Source organism: Anomaloglossus baeobatrachus, chromosome 2 (genome assembly GCF_048569485.1).
Source record: "Anomaloglossus baeobatrachus isolate aAnoBae1 chromosome 2, aAnoBae1.hap1, whole genome shotgun sequence".
In the NCBI taxonomy this organism is placed as follows: Eukaryota; Metazoa; Chordata; class Amphibia; order Anura; family Aromobatidae; genus Anomaloglossus; species Anomaloglossus baeobatrachus.
The window spans coordinates 682593061-682609229 of NC_134354.1; the positions used below are offsets into that span (position 1 = coordinate 682593061).

The window sequence follows — 16169 nt, forward strand, 5'->3', positions numbered from 1 at the left end:
CGGTTCCACACTCCATTCCAGAATCTGCGTGCCGCAGGGGTGACCCTTTGGGTCCAGGAACATCCTTTCTACATCTTTTTAGTCCCATCTTCCTTCCTACTTCCTGTCTCTCTCTTTTATATCTAACCTACTCTCCTCCCATTTCTCTCTCCCTGCCCATCCAGGTGCCAGGACAGCCATGCTACAACACTGCCACCTGGTGGCTTTTTATACAATTTACATGCACATTATACATTACACTTACATTTTACACAGTTTACATACACATAACACACTATGCATAGACCATCCGTCTGCCGGATACTTCTGCAGGGGTGGGCTTAAGCCTTACACCCCTACAGAAGAACCGAAGTATCCCCTGTTGGCAAGTAAGTTGACGAACTCCAAATGTCTACTGGGCCCTCAATCTGCCTGGACCAGGGCCAGGGGGTTGCACGACACACTGACCATGACTACAGCATTTCCTGCCACCCTGTTTTACACAAGTGTCTACCCCGGCAGATCAGACAATGATGATCTATCCTAAGGATAGATAATTCCATGTTAAAGTAGTGGACAACCTCTTTAAAGATTTCTGAACAAATGTTCTTAAAAACACGTTTCATGATACTCTTGTAGTGTTAATCTGACGAGGAAAACATTCATTTATAGGGTGAAATGATCTTCTGTGCAACACAAAAAGATTATGCTCAGCAGTACATTGCCCTGTGTAAACACTGCCAAAAACCACTTTGGATTATGCGCACTAAAGGGGTCATCACACACGACTTAACAGCAATCCCGACAACGATACGACCTGATAAGGATCGCTGGTAAGTCGCTGGGAGGTCGCTGGCGAGATGTCACACAGTCAGACCTTACCAACGACACAGTAATGATCAGCGACCTGTATAACGATCTCGGTGGGTGTTGGGACCATGTTGAGAGGTCGTTGGTAGGTGTTAAACACAGCAATGCGTCCTGCCCAGCAGGACATCGCCTTTGAAGAAAATGGTCCTATCAATTCAGCAACGACTAGCGATCTCACAGCAGGGGCCTGATCGCTGGTAGGTGTCACACAGAATGAGATCGCTGACGAGATCGTTGCTGCATCACAGAAACTGACTCAGCAACGATCTCGTTAGCGATCTCATTGTGTGAGACGGGGCCTTTAAGCGTTCTATTACAAATCACTTAGTGAGCATAGTTTGTTTCCACAGGGAGACCAAATAGACTATAAAACAACCGCCAATTTAAATAAAAGTTTATCAGTCGGTGTCTTATCGGACCACCGGTCAGTCTGTGTAAATGATCAGGAACGCTGTGATATTTTCACCCATTATTATTTTTAGGGCTGCCTTTTTGTTACTTTTACGGTTTGGTGTACAAACAAAGCCAAGTCACCCTTGATGGTTAAAGAGATCTTCAACAAGGTCACATTCAAGAATATTTTGTACATTCAGGTAAGTAAGAAACCCGAGGCGATCATTAATAATAGCAATCCAGCAACAGTTAATCCTGTAAATGCTTTCAATTAGTTGTTTAAAAGTGCCGCTTATTAGCAGCCGGCTGCCTTCCGCTTCACACTAGGGAGGCCTCTGCTGGAACCTGCTCGCTGAGACACAGATACTTTTACAAGTGTCAGCGAAAGTTGTTGAGGAATATGCTTAAACAGCCAAAGGCAGTCTCTATCCAAATGCATAGCCCAGAGTTGCTTCTCTCATACAACTTTGCTCTCACAACTGCCATGTCAGCTGGGACCAAAAATTCTCCAAATAGCCTCTGACCCCCCTGGATATCAAGTGCTTGCACACATTTGCTAAGGAGGAATAACAGCAGGCGGGAGATCCTGGGAAGATTCTCGGAGCTTGTGACACAGAACCGTGAAGGAATACGTCAGAATCCACAGGGAAGGCACCAAGGCTTAAATCTTATCATTGGCTCCAGAGTTCACTCCTCAGTGGTTCCCTATTCGAGGTTACGTCTGAAGACTCGAGCCTGGAATTGGCTTCCTTACAATCCTAGAACGGAGCCACCTACAGGTAACATGTCTTCCTTTGCTGGGTGTGACACTTTATACTGTCGTACTGAGCCATATATATTAGGAGCTGCTACCTGCAACCTGTTCAGCGCAGACCTACTCTCCAGCGCTGTGCAGTCATCGCTGTTCCTGTCAACAATTTAATTTCTTTTAACTCATACTTTTTATTATACAAAAAAGAATGATCTCATTGTAGTTATCTGCTGCAGGATTATATTTTGGAAACCCTGTGCACATTTGTGGATTTTGCCCTTCGAAGGATAAAATCTGTGGCAACATCCACATCCTAAATTGACTGGCTTCAAATCCTCAGCACCGATCAATTCATGCTGCAATTATGTGAAAGAGACTGAGACATCCCGTTCACTATCCTGCTACTTTAATTTTCCAGATTTTCTGTCTATTGCGTATACGCCCCATAAGCACATGCTTTAGTGCTGGGAGTTCTATTTTCTTAGATGCACCTGTATTGGAAATAAGAAATTCAAGACTGTTTCCAGTGTCCATGGACACTGCTTTTTTTTTTTGTAGATCAAATTTTATTCATTTGAAAAAGGCATTTACAAATCATGAAACATGTATGGATATCTATGAACAATTAACAAGGTTGGATACTGCTTTATCGGAACACCTGACCCTACCATTAGGTCTCCTGACCTGAACAAACTGCCGATATATGCCCATGAGTCAGGTATCTCCGGTCAGGAGACCCAGTGATGGGGACAGGTTTTCTGATCTGAGGTCAGTTAACCAGAATTACCGTATGTCTATGCAGACTTCATATTGTGCATTACCTTGGGTTATGTGATACCAATTCCCGCCCTATAAATTACATACCTCTGCAAAATCTAGGGCATGTGGCTCCGGAGCCCATGATGTGCGGCTTGCAGTGGTCTGCCAGCTTTCTGCATTTGTACCAGGTCTACCAAACTGATATGCAGAGAGACCCCCACACAACAGTAAATCTGGATGCTCATATCCTGGTTAGAGGAAGATATGGTGATGATAATGCCAGTTAGATGGTGCTTAGGGGTACTTTGCACACTACGACATCGCAGGTGCAATGTCGGTGGTGTCAAATCGAAAGTGACGCACATCCGGCGTCGCTGTCGACATCGGAGTATGTGAATCCTTTTTACTACGATTAACCAGCGCAAAAGCGTCGAAATCGTATGATCGGTGTAGCGTCGGTCATTTCCATAATTTCGGAAGGACCGATGTTACAATGTTGTTCCTCGTTCCTGCGGCAGCACACATCGCTGTGTGTGAAGCCGCAGGAGCGAGGAACATCGCCTTACTTGCGTCCCAGCTGCAATGAGGAAAGAAGGAGGTGGGCGGGATGTTTACGTCCCGCTCATCTCCGCCCCCCTGCTTCTATTGGTCGCCTGCCGTGTGACGTCGCTGTGACGTCGCACGACCCGCCCCCTTAGGAAGGAGGCGGTTCGCCGGCCAGAGCGACGCTGCAGGGCAGGTAAGTGCATGTGAAGCTGCCGTAGCGATAATGTTCGCTACGGCAGCTATCACAAGATATCATAGCTGCCACAGGGGCGGGGACTATCGCGCTCGGCATCGCTACCATCGGCTTGCGATGTTGTAGTGTGCAAAGTACCCCTTAAAGTTGGATGCAAAAGTTTGGTGAATATTAGGGATAACCGAAGGAGAACTGTAAAGTTCAGGGTTCATACCGGACACCGGAGTTCAGTGTTTGGGTACTGTTAATACGTTAAAGTTGTTGAATTGTATGCTTAATAGGACTGAACCCTACTGTGAACAATAAAGAAAAAGAAAATGATGTAATCTCCCACCTCCCACATATGTTTGTTAACCAGACAGCTACGGACTGCAACCCTCAGCTGTCTACTTTACATTCGCTGGTTATCATAAATAGAAAAGTCCCATGTCGTGTTTTTTTTTTTATAAAGCTTTAAATAAAAAAAATATTTATAAAAAATTGCGTGGGCTGAGCCCTATTTTCGATAACTAGTCAAGGTAAAATAGACAGCTGTGGGCTGGTATTATCACTCTGGGAAAGCCCATGGTTATTTGGCCCCTTCCAGCCTCAAATTAGCAGCCCACAGCTGCTTCAGAAGTGGCGCATCCATTAGATGTGTCAATTCTGTTGCTTTGCACGGCTCTTCCTGATTGCTCTGATGCGGTGGCAGCTGAGGTAATACTCATGGGTTTGATGTCAGGTGTAAATAGACAGCCTACATCAAACCCAGGGGTTAGTAATGGGTAGGCATCTATCAGACACCCCCATTACTAATCTGGCAATAAAAGAGTTTAAAAAGAAAAAAAACACAGAGGGAAGAAAAACAAAAGTTTATTTGAATAACGACTATCCCACACACCCTAGCTCAACAATTTATTACTTCAAATTAAATCCTGGAAGATCCAACTTAATTCAAAGTGTAATGTCCCATGATGTCCATTGATTCCTATGGAACTTAGTTCTGAGGACGTTCAAAGAACGAGGCTCGATAAGCCACTGCCTATCAGCAATAGGCATAGAATTTCTCAAGAGTGGGAGAAATTCCGGGCCACTGCTGACCGTCCGTGACCTATGAAGTGTCATTCTGAGAAACTTATGGATTACATTGGAACTTCAGGATTTATTTTGAAATAACGCATTAATGAATGAGGGCATGTGGGAGAGTCTTTATTCAAATACATTTGTTTTTCCTGTGTCTCTGTATTTTTTTTTTTAACTCTGTACTTGCCGTGTTAGTAATGGGAGTGTCTGATAGATGCTCACCTATTACGAACCCCTGGGCTTGATGCCAGCTATGAATTCACAACTGACATCAACCCCACAAGGATTAACCTAAATGCCACCACACCAGAGCAGTCGGAAGAGCTGGGTAAAGCGCTAGTATGAGCCACTTCTGTGATGTCTGTGGGCACCTATTTTTTTGGCTGGGAAGGGCAAAATAACCATGGCTCTTCCCACCCTGATAACAGCCCCCAGCTATCTGATTTCATCTTTTTCCACTTACCAAAAATAGGGAGGAGCCCACACAGTTTAAATTTAATTTATTTTTAATTGTTTTTTTAAATAAAATATATATAATTTATTTAAATATTTTTGTTTTTAAAAAATTGACTGCAATCTCCTCCATTTTTTGATAACCAGCCAAGGTAATGATGACAGCTGAGGGTTGCAGCCTGTAGCTGTCTTTTTTCTACACTGGTTATCAAAAATACGTGGAAGCCCACACCATTATTTTTTTTAAATTTATTTATTTATTCCATATCCACATGTTTGCAGGGGAGTAGCCCCATTTTGCTTTCTTTTGCAGCCCCTAGCCCTTACTACGGCCATTTTTACAGCACAGAAGTTTTTGGTCTCCATTGACTTATATGGGATTTAGGGTCAAGGGTCAAGTTCAGGTCCTGAACCAAACTTTTAACTAAAGTCTGGCTAAACACGAACTTCCTCGGGTCTGCTCATCTCTAGTAAATATGTTTGATGCAAAAATACTGAAAAGGAATTAAGAGGGCATTCCTGATGTTGGCATATCGTCTGTAAGCTCTTTATGGGAACTGGCCTTTATTCCGGGCCCTGTGTGTCTCTAATGTCGGATGAGGAGGAAGGATCGCGGAATGTGGTTACAGACCATCTCTCACATCTGGATGAGTCTCAGTATGAAAGGTCGGGGACCACTGCTCAAGGCCACGTTGCTATGTACAATAATGCTTTTTTTTTTCTTTTGGTGCAAATTTGATGCAACATTTTTCAATGTGGCTCTTTAGTGCAGGAACGCTGGGATTCTGCACCTTACAATGCAATTGCTTTTTTTATACCCCTGTGCCTATAGGGAATAAATGCACAGTGCATGTGAATTTTAGGAAATCGCATTTACTTTGCTTCTGCACAAAAGCTCTCAATAGGAAATAAATTCAGCATTTCTGCTCTGTGGTAAAATGGTTACAGTCTCTGTAGCTTTTAATTTGTAAAGATAGTCTTCAGGTCATCTTCAGCTGCATACAATCCATTTATAAGGTTTTACACCAAAAATATGCAGTTTCCTATGGTTTCGGTATTTGTTCCCCAGTCTACCCTAGAAGCCATTGTAGGTTGTATTTGTACCTCCAAACTGTATGCATGTGACAGGCAGGGACAGGAGTGCGGCTGCTTTTTGTATATCTCTTCTTAGCAGAGCGCAAAATGGTCAAGGTGGGCAAAGGTGTGTGATAATTGTCATGGGGAAATGCAGGGCCGACATTATATTGTATAACTCCCTGTGTAGGACCCTCTGTGCTTTCCGTCACTCTGTTGTCTATCACCAGTTGCGGTCATATAGCCGGTGTGTGGCGCCCCTGAGGCTTCCGTCGCCACAGAGACATTGCACCTCAGCCAGAGGTGTGATGTCCCATCCTGGGTAAGGACAGGAGTAAACGCCGGTTCACAGGCAAATTCACACTACACCTATTGTTAGGCATATTTGGGACCGGGGATAGTGGCAGCTACCCCCATGCTGCATGCTGGGGGGCCGTAAGACCCATCTCTTCTCCCTTAGGGTGGGGCCTAGCAATAAGGAAAGTGGGAGGAGCCAACAGAAAGAAAGAGCAGATACAGGAAGTTCAAGTGGAGTAAGACAGAGTTTGTGAAGAGAGTTAGACGTGGAGAGTTGGAGAGTGAGGAGTTGGAAGGAGAGAGAGGTTGATACCTCAGAAAAGCAACAGAAAGTGAAGCTTCCTGGTGGAGACCCTGGGGCCCTGCTAGGCCCAGGTGACACCACAGACTGAAAAGGAAGGATTCCAGGGCCACTGAAAGGCTTTCAAGCTCGTGGCCTGTTCCACTAGAACATTGGGTGGAGGGATCAGGCTGCATCCAGGGACAGTCCCTAGAAACCTAGAAAAGAAAGACATTTCCAAAGGTAAACACCAAGGCTCAAGGTGGTTGCAAGCGCCCAGGGCCACAACCCACCGTAGAACCATTGGGAAGAAGGCAAGATTCCATCCAGGCAAACCTTCTTGACCAGAACCTATGGTGGAGGCCGAGACAAGTTTATCTACAAAGGTCAAGGCTTTGAAGCCAGTCTAGGAAGGAGACACAAACAAGGGTGCACTGGCATTCACTCTAAGAACTACCTGGGATCGGCGGAGGTCCCGGACAGGAGATCCCAGCACACCAGTGGGCCACCGGTGGTCTACAGCAATTGACAGTGAGTAAAAGACCTTGAAACTGCACCCCCTGGTGTTGCCTCCTTTATTTCGCCCTGCACTGCACCATCCACAAAGCACCATAGACTTTAATAGGCACCAACGGCTGCCCCGGGGTACTGCTCCACCTGTGGGGAGCAGAACCATCCCAGCTGCTAATCCATCAGCTCCGCAGGTCCCATCCAGCATCGGCGGCTCCATAGCCGCAATCCACAGGTGGCGCTCACGAACACTTCCACAAACTTTAATTAACATTACCACCCCCACAACTGCCATATTAGTTGACCCCGCTAGGGTCACGGAGTCGGGCCCCGCCACCACTGACTACCCCCGGACTAGTCCGGCCTGACACTGGTATCCCAAAGCCCTGGGGTGGGCGAGTCAGGTGCAACTGCATTGGGGCCCAGATGGGAGGGAGGGCCTCTCAAAACCAGGGTATAACTGGCCTGGGGGAAACAGCGGGGAATCCCCCGGTGGTACCTAAGTCCTCGGTGGGCCCCCATGGTTGATATAGAGAGGCGGACCACTGCTGTTAAGAATGGGCCTATCAGAAGCCGTGCGCATATTAGTTTTATTATAATGGCTATCATAGGGCCCATACACAATTGTTGTACCGATGTTCGCCCCTGTGTATTTAAAAAAACTGACCTGCACATCCAACAAGTGTGAATAGGTGATAGCTGAAAAAACATAGTAACTGTAAGATACATACAGCTGCACACTAAAAAGCCAACAATGTATAAGGAAACTCTGGTATTGCATTACTGCTATTGGAATATATGAAAAAAGAAATATTTGTTTATGTATTGGCCAATGCATGTGAGCCCGGTCAGCACGACAAGGTAATCTCTGTAAACTGGGAACTTAATTTTGAAATGCATCTCTCTGGGTTTCAAACCTCCATGTCTGGGCAGCTGGATTCCAGCTATAAAGGATATGAGCTCAGCCTGGTTATAGGGCGGAGTGCTCAATCAGAAAGAGATTCACTACAAATATTTCAAAAAAACTGATTTGCACATCCAACAAGTGTGAAGAGGTGCTTGCTGATAAAACATAGTAACTATAAGATGCATACAGTTGCCCACTAAAAAGCCAACAATGTATAAGGGAACTCTTCTTTTTTTTTAACCCAGAGAGTGGCATTTCAAAGTTAGATTCCCGGTTTACATAGATTACCTTGCCGTGGTGACCGGGCTTACTTGCATTGGCCAATACATAAATTAAGGAGAAAGAAGAAAGAGTATACCAAAGACGGGATCACCACAATATAAATCAATAAATATTAAATTTTATTAAATTGACAAAAAAAACCCGTGCACAAAACACATGTCTTCACACTAAAAGTTGCTTTGAGACACACAATGACACAAGTTAAAAACATTTAAAAAGCCAAAGGCATAACATGTCCGCCAGGAACAGATTGCATAATCATATACACAATAATACAATTAAGGACACTCCAATTGTTAGTATATACGGCCCGTATCTGGTTTTACAAGAATGTGCTCTACTGCACTGGTGGACACAAGTAGTACAATAATATATAGAACCACCTGGGATTTGCGTAAGTATAATAATCTACAATAATACGTGATTACCAGCATAGAATGAGCTTTTGCATAATCTGCATAGGTAAAAAAGCTAATAAATGATAGCACAGATCGGGTTATGAAATAGAAACACTTGTATTATACACATATAGGACACCTGCACTACGGATACCAAATAATATTGAACAAAAATTTGCTCCAACAACAGGATATATCCCTATCAGTATATGATAATACTGTAAACCCAAAATCTTCTCACAGATACGCTAAAAAGCGCCCGTTTAGATGTAAGATGTTTATAAAGACAGTAAAGTTTCTATCTAGCAATTACATATACCCGTGTTATGCTGTCACAGATAACCAGGGTCCAGGATGCTATACGCCACCAGAGAAATGTAATGCAGTAGAATACCGCAACCAGACTGCGATCAGGCTACAGGCGAGTGCAAAGCCAGACCCACATCCATCAACCCATAAAGTATATAGCGACCATGCTAGTGGGGTGGATTAAGGAGTGACCGAAAAAAGGGGGTTCCTGGCGTCGACACCCCACGCGTATCGCCACGTACCCAGTGGCTTCCTCAGGGGAAAGAAGGCGATACAATATGGCCATGTGTGTCCTTTTTAAAGAAGTATAATTGGTGCTTACCAGCAGCTGCACGATTTCGTATGCTGGAGGTGAAACACCGATGGCGGCCGCCATCTTGCTTGATCACATGACATGGAGAGCGTCCTCCCCTGTCCTTTACTGCGCATGCGCAAATCAAATATCGCTTCCATACACACATAATATGTTTTAGGAGCGGCGCTTCTCCTTATTATCTTATCGCAAAGTACATAACCAAGGTTTTTGTTGTAATTACAATTACAAGCACATCATAGTGCCCTCAATGACCCAGTCCCCACTATGCGCATGCGCTATACAGTTGAAGGGGTAAAGAAAGATGGCGTATTAACCCCTTTGTAGACGAAACATTTTAGGCGCCAGCAAATTCACTGTTATTTGAAAGGGAATTTGGTCAGAGGAACACACGGTAATTTAGACCTAGAAGCTCATCTATTAAGGAGATTATAATCATGTACGACGACGGCAACGCATGTTAGAAAATCAAACAGCGTGTCCACAAATAGATAAACAAAAATGTCATCATCCATAGCCCATAGATTGGAACTGGATGATGCCGACATATAAGATTATATTGTCCTCCACAGGGGGCAAATCATCAGACGACAGACAATATCTTCCATAGGCATAAAGAAAGTGAAGAGCATATAAGGCAAAGCTGGATAAAGCCACATATTAATGCTACAGGATTTTTGAGGAACATAACGCATCCAGTGTAAATAACAAATAAATTTAATGGACCCGGCACAAAGGGCTCATCAAAAATTAGATGGTGACGCGTACCTTCAATATTATAGTTCTTACAGGAAAAAGGTATCAAATATTAGATGGAACTCTTAGGACCAGCATATAAAGATAAGGAGTTAGACATAGACATATATGCCTGCCCCGGTCTACATATGCCAAGCATAATATGTCATGGGTGCCCATAAAATTCGTTAGCTACAATGTCCATACCTAGACATGAGATCATACCCGATTGGTCTACAATAGAAATATTCTTATGTTACTAGAGATCTCACAGTGGTACCTCACACTTATGCCCATAATGGCATTTCCAAAATTACCATGGGGTATACAAGCTCAGTTAAGGCAGCATGTGTATTGAACTACCATGCAGAAATTACATGAGTATAGGAAAGATATCCGATGTTCAATGGATCTAATAGGACAAGCATATAGAGATCCTCAGAAGTTGAATAAAGCCATATATGTCTGCCCTGGTCCACATGTGCCACATATAATGTATCATAAATGCCCATAGATTTTGTTGACTACAGTGTCATTACCCAGGCATAGAATCATATCTCGTTAATCTAAAAATACTCTTATACCAGATATCTAAAGGAAAACCAATCAATGGTAACTCATACTTATGTCCATAATGGCATATCCAAAGATGCCATAGGATGTAAATACTAAATTGGGACAGCATGTTGATCAAACCACCATGCAGGTGTTACATAGGTATAGAGTATAAGATATCACCCAGGAACACAGAGAGAATTAGTCAAATCTCATGTAATTAACCTAGGTAAAATCGACAGAGAGAATTGTCAAAAATACGACTCACTTACAGATATAATACATATATGGACAGTGCGACCAGATGGGATCAGATGAAACCAGAATAATACCGAGTGTTATATGGTGTTGCCTTCCGACCCCACCTGTGCCTTCAAAAAGAGACTAGACGGATTGCTCTCTATGGCCCATGAACATGGCATAATTTCCTTGAAGGAAAAGAACTTTCTAACAACTAAGTCCCCAGTTATACCCACCTTCTACATGTTGCCCAAAATTCATAAGGGTCGCCCAGAACCTCCGGGCAGACCAATAGTATCAGGGATTGGTGGATTATTTGAGAGGCCTTGCATATATCTGGATTTCTATCTTCAGCCCTTGGCGCAATCCTCACCATCATATGTAAGAGACTCCACCCACTTAATTGAACAGCTCACTAATCTCAAAGTTCCATCGAATGTTTTGTTGGTAACACTGGATGTAGAAGCTTTGTACACCTCTATTGACCACGAGACAGGAGTACGAGCAGTATCGTATTATCTGGACCGCAGAACCACCGGTAATCGAAGACACGATTCTTTTGTTATAGATCTCCTTTACTTGGTATTGGATAAAAATTATTTTGTCTTCGACAGGAAATATTACCGGCAGACATCTGGGACCGCTATGGGGGCATGCTGTGCGCCACCCTATGCTAATATCTTTCTAGGGTGGTGGGAGGAGACACAGGTGTATACCCTGGAGCACTATAAAGCCCACGTAATACGGTGGTTCAGATATATAGACGACATCCTGTTTTTTTGGTCAGGGTCTCTGGAGGAATGTGAGAGTTTCATTGCCACATTGAATGACAATATTCTTAACATTCGGCTAACTTCCAGTATAGCCACGGAGACGGTGGAATTCTTGGACTTGCGGGTCTCTAAGGGGGTGGATGGAAATATCGCCACAACGCTATATCGTAAACCAACGGCCACTAATAGCCTTTTACATTACGACAGTTTTCACCCCATTCATGTTAAGAACGGGATACCTAAAGGTCAATTCATGAGGGTAAAAAGAAACTGTAGCGACAATTCTGATTTTGAAAAACACGCTCTTGATTTAACCAACAGATTTCGCACAAGGGGATATCCTAAGCGAGTGATCTCCGGGGCTCTACAGGCCTGCAGGACAATGACGAGACATACTCTGCTACAACCAAAAATACGAAACAAACGGACTACAGTGAGTATCATCACTCCCTTCCATAATCAATGGCAGGATCTGTATGGTTTGTTACAAGCAAATTGGGATATACTCCTGAGTGATAAAAAACTGACTCCCTTTATTGGAGATAAACCCAATTTAGTAGCACGACGGGCCCAAAACTTGAGAGGTATTCTCTCTAAGAGTCATTTCTCAAGACCAACACAGAGCTTGGGAACGGGCACGAGACTGAAAGGCACATTCCCCTGTGGGGCTTGTACAGTATGTCCGTATATGCTGGCCGGTGATTCCATCTCTTTACCAATCTTTCCTAGACAAATCACCTGTGGAGCCTATTATAACTGTCGCACGAAGAATGCCATCTACATCCTTGTTTGCGATTGTCCCAAAATTTACGTTGGAGAAACCACGCAGGAAGTGAGGAGGAGGATACAGCAACACTTTTCCAATATCAATACAGCGGAAGCTGACCGGAAGAAGGGTAAGGTGCTTACCTCAGTGGCCTCTCATTTTCTTATGCACCATAAAGGGCGGTATGCCACAGCAAAGGTGCTTATTGTGGATTCGATCAAACAGAACATCAGAGGTGGGAATGCTACTAAGGAGCTGCTCAAAAAAGAGTCAAGGTGGATCTATATGCTTAATAGTTTAGCTCCACATGGTCTTAATGAAGAGTTGCTGTATACGGGGTTTTATAATACCATCTGATGAATTTTTATTAAAGCCCGCTTGTCTCCACCTTCTTCTAGAAGATCATGGTCGGTGTAACTTTGAAGATGATAAGAGGAGGACACGGAACAAGAAATCTTAAAGAACTATAAAAGACTTCCCTCTATCTGACAAGAGATGTCGTGGCTGTATTCCATCTCGACCCTACTGAGATTATATTTATCTTGGATTGATAAACACTCTAGAAACGTGGGAACGGATGCTACACTACAAGGATATGTTGGACATTAATATGCCGCCCGGGCCGCGGTGAAGACCCAGAGTGTTATTTTTCGCTACTTACTGTGTCTGTAGGGACCTATGGGGGACGGTATTTGTCCCACATGTATGCGGTAGACAGTGGGTTCCTTATGTGTCCCTATTCTGGTTTCATCTGATCCCATCTGGTCGCACTGTCCATATATGTATTATATCTGTAAGTGAGTCGTATTTTTGACAATTCTCTCTGTCGATTTTACCTAGGTTAATTACATGAGATTTGACTAATTCTCTCTGTGTTCCTGGGTGATATCTTATACTCTATACCTATGTAACACCTGCATGGTGGTTTGATCAACATGCTGTCCCAATTTAGTATTTACATCCTATGGCATCTTTGGATATGCCATTATGGACATAAGTATGAGTTACCATTGATTGGTTTTCCTTTAGATATCTGGTATAAGAGTATTTTTAGATTAACGAGATATGATTCTATGCCTGGGTAATGACACTGTAGTCAACAAAATCTATGGGCATTTATGATACATTATATGTGGCACATGTGGACCAGGGCAGACATATATGGCTTTATTCAACTTCTGAGGATCTCTATATGCTTGTCCTATTAGATCCATTGAACATCGGATATCTTTCCTATACTCATGTAATTTCTGCATGGTAGTTCAATACACATGCTGCCTTAACTGAGCTTGTATACCCCATGGTAATTTTGGAAATGCCATTATGGGCATAAGTGTGAGGTACCACTGTGAGATCTCTAGTAACATAAGAATATTTCTATTGTAGACCAATCGGGTATGATCTCATGTCTAGGTATGGACATTGTAGCTAACGAATTTTATGGGCACCCATGACATATTATGCTTGGCATATGTAGACCGGGGCAGGCATATATGTCTATGTCTAACTCCTTATCTTTATATGCTGGTCCTAAGAGTTCCATCTAATATTTGATACCTTTTTCCTGTAAGAACTATAATATTGAAGGTACGCGTCACCATCTAATTTTTGATGAGCCCTTTGTGCCGGGTCCATTAAATTTATTTGTTATTTACACTGGATGCGTTATGTTCCTCAAAAATCCTGTAGCATTAATATGTGGCTTTATCCAGCTTTGCCTTATATGCTCTTCACTTTCTTTATGCCTATGGAAGATATTGTCTGTCGTCTGATGATTTGCCCCCTGTGGAGGACAATATAATCTTATATGTCGGCATCATCCAGTTCCAATCTATGGGCTATGGATGATGACATTTTTGTTTATCTATTTGTGGACACGCTGTTTGATTTTCTAACATGCGTTGCCGTCGTCGTACATGATTATAATCTCCTTAATAGATGAGCTTCTAGGTCTAAATTACCGTGTGTTCCTCTGACCAAATTCCCTTTCAAATAACAGTGAATTTGCTGGCGCCTAAAATGTTTCGTCTACAAAGGGGTTAATACGCCATCTTTCTTTACCCCTTCAACTGTATAGCGCATGCGCATAGTGGGGACTGGGTCATTGAGGGCACTATGATGTGCTTGTAATTGTAATTACAACAAAAACCTTGGTTATGTACTTTGCGATAAGATAATAAGGAGAAGCGCCGCTCCTAAAACATATTATGTGTGTATGGAAGCGATATTTGATTTGCGCATGCGCAGTAAAGGACAGGGGAGGACGCTCTCCATGTCATGTGATCAAGCAAGATGGCGGCCGCCATCGGTGTTTCACCTCCAGCATACGAAATCGTGCAGCTGCTGGTAAGCACCAATTATACTTCTTTAAAAAGGACACACATGGCCATATTGTATCGCCTTCTTTCCCCTGAGGAAGCCACTGGGTACGTGGCGATACGCGTGGGGTGTCGACGCCAGGAACCCCCTTTTTTCGGTCACTCCTTAATCCACCCCACTAGCATGGTCGCTATATACTTTATGGGTTGATGGATGTGGGTCTGGCTTTGCACTCGCCTGTAGCCTGATCGCAGTCTGGTTGCGGTATTCTACTGCATTACATTTCTCTGGTGGCGTATAGCATCCTGGACCCTGGTTATCTGTGACAGCATAACACGGGTATATGTAATTGCTAGATAGAAACTTTACTGTCTTTATAAACATCTTACATCTAAACGGGCGCTTTTTAGCGTATCTGTGAGAAGATTTTGGGTTTACAGTATTATCATATACTGATAGGGATATATCCTGTTGTTGGAGCAAATTTTTGTTCAATATTATTTGGTATCCGTAGTGCAGGTGTCCTATATGTGTATAATACAAGTGTTTCTATTTCATAACCCGATCTGTGCTATCATTTATTAGCTTTTTTACCTATGCAGATTATGCAAAAGCTCATTCTATGCTGGTAATCACGTATTATTGTAGATTATTATACTTACGCAAATCCCAGGTGGTTCTATATATTATTGTACTACTTGTGTCCACCAGTGCAGTAGAGCACATTCTTGTAAAACCAGATACGGGCCGTATATACTAACAATTGGAGTGTCCTTAATTGTATTATTGTGTATATGATTATGCAATCTGTTCCTGGCGGACATGTTATGCCTTTGGCTTTTTAAATGTTTTTAACTTGTGTCATTGTGTGTCTCAAAGCAACTTTTAGTGTGAAGACATGTGTTTTGTGCACGGGTTTTTTTTGTCAATTTAATAAAATTTAATATTTATTGATTTATATTGTGGTGATCCCGTCTTTGGTATACTCTTTCTTCTTTCTCCCATGTAACTTTGTATACCAGGAGATCCCACTGGGTAGTGCCCTTCCTCTCCTCCTTTGTGAATACATAAATTAAATATCTCTTTTTTCGTATATTCCTATTGCAGTAATGCAATACCAGAGTTCCCTTATACATTGTTGGCTTTATAGTGTGAAGCTGTACGTGTATGATCATACCTGCCCTATAGTGGATAACTATAATGTAATTGTTATATCACTAATATAATCCAAGGTTGTATGTGTATATATAATGTGGTATCTGAATATTTTTGTATTTGATCAGAATTACTCTACTTTCCCTCCATTCTGTGCACAATTTCAAATTCCTTAATGCAGTTCAAAACTCTCACCACACGGGGTCACTATGGTCCAGCAGTCGCAGAGCTCCTGCTCTAAAGCCCTCAG

At 42.9% G+C, this 16169-nt stretch overlaps 1 long non-coding RNA gene across 1 annotated transcript; it reads left to right on the plus strand.

The window, feature by feature from the left end:
• The first annotated feature begins 1794 nt into the window (after positions 1-1794).
• Positions 1795-14221, plus strand: LOC142292080 (uncharacterized). The gene is made up of 4 exons (XR_012750575.1): positions 1795-2021; positions 12001-12112; positions 12409-12575; positions 12844-14221. It is a non-coding gene; the product is annotated as an uncharacterized LOC142292080 (long non-coding RNA).
• Positions 14222-16169: the final 1948 nt, after the last annotated feature.